The 5760-nt window shown below is 29.7% G+C and overlaps 1 pseudogene; it reads right to left on the reverse strand.

Moving 5' to 3' along the window:
* Positions 1-4605: 4605 nt before the first annotated feature.
* Positions 4606-5410, reverse strand: LOC127098122 (3-ketoacyl-CoA synthase 19-like; annotated as a pseudogene).
* Between the last annotated feature and the right edge of the window lie 350 nt (positions 5411-5760).

Here is a 5760-nt window from a genome sequence, read left to right on the forward strand (position 1 = left end):
CCATTATTTTTTTCACTATCACACTTGTCTTCACCATTTTTCCATTTTCAGCATTTATCTGTTTCGTCCTTATCGCGGGTTTAACCCGACTTCTCACATTCTTTGTTATGTGATACCTACAAAGTAAAGTATAAGAAGAATGAAATACCTTTGCAACCGAATTCATCAAAGCAGTATCATGGTCGGTAACAATCACTTTAGACATCGTTTTTTGGTCCTTCAACATTGTTTGACACACCTGTAAGACCTAAGTAAGATTCTTCTCTTTTTCGCTCTCTACATATGCAAACCCAATAAAATAGATCTTCTAATACTATGCCAAAAATCGTTTTAATAACAATTTTAAAAGCTATTAAAGCTCAAACTATTATAGGTATGCAACTTATAATAACCTTTTTTAAGCGCTAATGAAAGTGGAGTCTTAAATGAATGAAACGAAATGACATCATTGTTTTGAATATTTTAATAGCTTTTCTATTAAACTCATTATTAAAGACAATTTTAATAACATTTTTTTAAAAAAAACTATCTTATATATTATCTTTAATAACATTTTTCAATGAAACACTATTATTTATATATATATATATATATATATATATATATATATATATATATATATATATATATATATATATATATATATATATATATATATACACACACGTGAGCGAAAAACACAAATAGCATTTATATATTTATATCATGCATTCATGCACGAAAAGAATGCAATTAAATTGCAGTACCAACATTTAACCAATAAATAAAATTACAATGTCAACACATTAAAAAAAGCATAAGTTTTCGATAGCACATCGAAATAAGGTTCCATTATCTTCAAGAGCATGTAGTAGAAGTAAAACTGAACTTAGAACACTGCAGAACTGAAAATGAAATTGCATATATCATGACGAAAGGAGTGCAGGTCGAAGTGTTTAAGAAGTTAAGATCTATGATGAATGTAGATAACTTAGACACAATGAATTAGGTAGTGTGTTGAATTGTAGAAGCAGGTAATGCTCGACATAAACAAGGATGTGTCGAAACATGTAGTGTGTGTCGAATTGTATTCAATGTCGAAATATCGAAATAGGCTGTTTGGCACAAGAGTTTGACTTAGATCAAAATAGGTATTTTGAGCCTTTATAATTTTTGGGCTTTACCCTAGAAAGGAAGTTAACTCAATTATAAATAGAGGGAGTAACCTCTATTTTCATAAAAAAAAATTGTAATCACTTGTCGTTGCAAAATTAAGGAGATTTTCTATAGGTTTTGGACAGAGAGACTCTGTAGAAATCATCTTATTCCCCAATTTTCGTTAAACCCTAATCTTCTTTCTTATTCAATTTTCTTTTCTTGTTTTCATCATAATTGTGCAGCGATACAATTTTGCAACCAAGATTGATTGATTCATTCGAGTGAAAAGTAAATAACAAGTGAAAATTAGATTAGTCAATTGAATCTTATTCATTAAGATTAACTCGGAATTACTAAAGACATATACATATGCTCTATTAGACTCTCATAAAATTTGGAGCAACACTCTTTAACATAATTACCTATAGTCAACTTAAATAATTTTTATATCTAGCAAACTGACAATATACTGAAATCCTATATTCATAGAAACACGTATGTAAGGCAATTAAACGATGTTTGTCAGAATCTACACCAAACAATGAATTAAAATAAACCCAGCATTTCCATTGAGATCAAATTTGAAATTCTACTCCCAAAATATAAGTCTAGTAAAAGTGTTTTAATGGAATACTGTAAGTGAAAGTGGTGTATTTTGCTCGATATAAAAATTATTTAAGTTGACTATAAATAAAAGAAAACTCTCAACAAACAGCTTCAATGATGAATCATATATTTCCAAGCTTGAACATAAAGGCTGCAGCAGAAGAATAATCATATGAAACCAACCCATTTGAGAGAGGAGACAACGAAAACTACAGCAGCAGCATAACTTATATGAAACCAAGCCATTTGAGAAAAGATTCAAATACTTGCAGATATGTTTAGTAACTCAAAATCACTATCCAATATAAGCTATAAAAAACAGTGTACTGATTCCAAAACAAAAAGAACACAAATACTATGGTCATTAACATGATTTTTTGATATTACAAAAGCCTTTAAGCGAACGCAACAAACCTTACCTTACTTGCAATACTATATTATATTTTCATCGTGCTTATGTTTGAGTAAGAGAAAAGAGTTAAGGCAAACACCTCGTAATGGAAAGAAAAAAAAAAGAGTGAGCAGTAACTTCATGGGATTAATAAGGTAGATTAATTCTAAAAATAAAATAAATGAATGTATGTTACCTGTCTAAAGATTTCGAGCTCCACGATAAAGAATTTATGCTCTTGGAGGTTCAGTATGAGTTCATGGGTCTGTGTTATATTTAATAAAATAAAATATTCTTTTAATAGTTCTTTGTTAAAAAATTATTAATTTTGTGCTATTATAAGTTAAAATTGTAGTGTAAGTAGAGGTAAAACTGCCATCTCCAATCATGGAAGTTTGTATTTGTTGGTCTTGTATGTTGAATCAACGATGAGTATATTAGGCAACATGTTAAATTTGATGGAATCATGATGAGTCCAAAATATATCTTGAACAATTACTCCATCATAGCATGTTCGGTAAATGGAAACACAATTGTTACCATCCAACAGTTTCAAGAATTGTTACATTTTAGTTATATCCCCTCAGCGCCTTGTTAGTTTGGTATCAAATATCGTACATTTGCTTGATATTTCATATATTTTTTGGTCTTTAACGTCTCAAAGTTGCAAGTAAATTTTTCAGTTGAACCAAATTCAATGTCGTGTCTGAATTGCATTCCTTCTCTTCCGGTATAAGGTGACACACAATTGGATGACTGACTAACTTTTCACACAAGTCATGGTTATGTAAACCACATATGACATTCAATCTTCATTTCTTATTTTTCAAAATATGACCACGCAACTTAAAGGGACACTCACATTTTCTTGAATCGGTGTCATTTCGTTTAAAATTGCGGAGAGATTGTCTATATTTTCCACTTCTTTCCCATGTCATTGTCACAAATGCACATCTTCTATCTTAATCATTATCACACCTTCCGATTACCACACCAACTTCTGGTTTGGAGGTCTCCGTACGAATCCATTGAAACATATGATCATGAAATTCAAACTCTTGCTCATTTTTAAACTGGTTGCCTACATCTACGACTTTCACAATAACATCTTTGGAAATCTGGAGATACAACATTTATGGGAAAAACATCAGGATGCACCATATCTAATGAAAACAGTTACAATAAAACACTCAATAAGTGCTAATACTATAAACAGAACTGGAAAATGATAACAAACAGATACCAGAGATGCATTTCTAGACGAGTTCATACATACTCCAAAGATGTATCTCCGGATAAAACACACGTTTTTCATAATCAAATCAATATTAATGTGACCAATGAGGCTTGAAAAAAATTTATCTTTACTTGAAATTCCAGCTTCTTTTGTTTCATTTGATGTGATGAAACACAACATTGAAGATTTTGAGTGAAAATTTGGATTGAGAATGAAAGAGTTTTTGGTAAGAGTTTGGAGTAGAAAACAAGTATGGTTCTATGATCATGCTGGTGGTGAGTGTTTTCTCAAATTATTACGGAGATACGTCTCCGGTAATATCTGACATACAAAGTTGATAGAAATTTCAAAATCCCTCTTCAGACATCTGTAGATGCATCTACGGTAAATTCACTGAGCTGCTCAATTATCAATATATTTGTTGAAAATACCTAAAGATGGATCTCCTGAATATTTTTTGCGTTATTCTGGAGTGACACTCGTTTGGTCCATCATAAAAGTGATGCATGGTGCGTTCAGAGATATATCTCTGAAATCTAAAAAATATTTTTGATTTTTTATAAAGTGTTTTTCTACTCCATAAGATAAGATGAGATAAAAAAAATCCTTTTTTGGCCTAGTGACCATCCCTACTATTTAATTAAATTTGATAGGAGTGGAATAGAGCAAAGCAACCAAGGTTTGATCTCGTGTAACCAGATAAGATCCTTAAAACCAAATCACTAGACTTTAATATCGAGTACCGGATAATTAAATGTGAATTGAATTAAGCATTTGCTTAATTGATATAATCATATTTTTGCACATAATTAACCAAATATCATGTGAGTGTACAAAAAGGGGTGTATCTAAAACATTTTCTTATATTTATAGTATAAAAGAACTAGGTAAGTAAAATAAGACATGTGTTAAGAAATTTAAAGATTTTAATCATTATACACCAATATAATATACATATATTGTCCCGTTAAATAATTTTGTTAGTAAATATGCAGAGACATTCTATAATAGGGGCGTAGATTTAAGAGACAAAAATATATATACATATTAATGACATGAACTTTATTTTATCCATCAATTGCACAATACACATGTTCTAACCAAATAATACAATACTTTAATAATATCTTTAAATATGAACTGAAACAAATATTTTAAAAAGCTGTAAAGAAGTTTACCAAATCAATTATTAATTTTGCATGTTGATAATGATGATGATGATGATTTTCATCTCTTAATCAATCTTCATTCTGCTAAAATCCAACCTCACAAAGCTAAGAAAATCATCATTAATCCAATTAAATTTTTCCTTGAAAGGATTATTCAGTAATGGTGGAGGATAACTTTCAATGGAATCTTTCCAAACATTGGTATCAGATAAATCTTTCATCACTTCCCAAACACAACTGTTACACTTAAATCCAGCTCCAAGACTAATCATCAAAATTCTATCACCTTTTTTAAGTCTTTTATTTGCTTCCATATAACCTAAAACATACCATATTCCACTTGATGAAGTATTACCCCAACGATGAAGTGTCATTCTAGTTGGTTCAAGATCATATTCATTCTCTCATTTTGTACCTGTTTATTATTCTTGATGTGATTGAAGGTATTGGTGAAAACAACGAAAGATTAACAACAAGAATATCTATTTGTGAAGGAGAGAAACATGTTTTCGCGAAAAGGTTGTCGAGTGTATCAAACAGGATTTCATCTATTTCTTCATATGTGTCTTTGAGAGATGGACATGCTTCTCTTCCTTCAAGATCGTTTTTTGAACCATAAGTGTTTTCACCGATTCCGGAACTAACCATGTCTTTTAAGAGAAACCTGAGTTCCTCTATACCAAGGATTTTCTTTCTAAAGACTATTTTTGCACATGTGTCTGTGTTGAGTTTTGTTTCTTCCTTTGGTTTGAAATACTCATAGGCTTATATGTAACAGTATTGGTTTCTACGTTGAAGAATCAACTTGAAAAGTTGTAAAATGGATAGAGTAAAGAAAAAAAGGCATAAAATCCTTAAGAAATCTTCCATGACATGGAAATTAATTGTAAGGGGAGAGTATTTGTGATATTTTCAAGTGCAAGTGTTCATATATATATACATATATATATATTATTTGAGAGACATTCCATAAGCTATGTTATATTTAACTATTTACTCTCAATTTTAGAACGCAATAATTGAATGAAAGAACAGTTAATTTTTTTTCTAATATATACTAATACTAATTCCATCCGAATTTATATTATGCTCTGTTAACTTTGAATTCATCTTTTAGGTTCGTTGAAATTTAGATATTTACAAATATAAATTAATATAATTTATCAATTGTGATTCATTTATTTAAATAGTAATTTCAAAAATAAAAATAACATTAATAA

The sequence above is a fragment of the Lathyrus oleraceus genome, chromosome 6 (assembly GCF_024323335.1).
Source record: "Lathyrus oleraceus cultivar Zhongwan6 chromosome 6, CAAS_Psat_ZW6_1.0, whole genome shotgun sequence".
Lineage (NCBI taxonomy): Eukaryota > Viridiplantae > Streptophyta > Magnoliopsida > Fabales > Fabaceae > Lathyrus > Lathyrus oleraceus.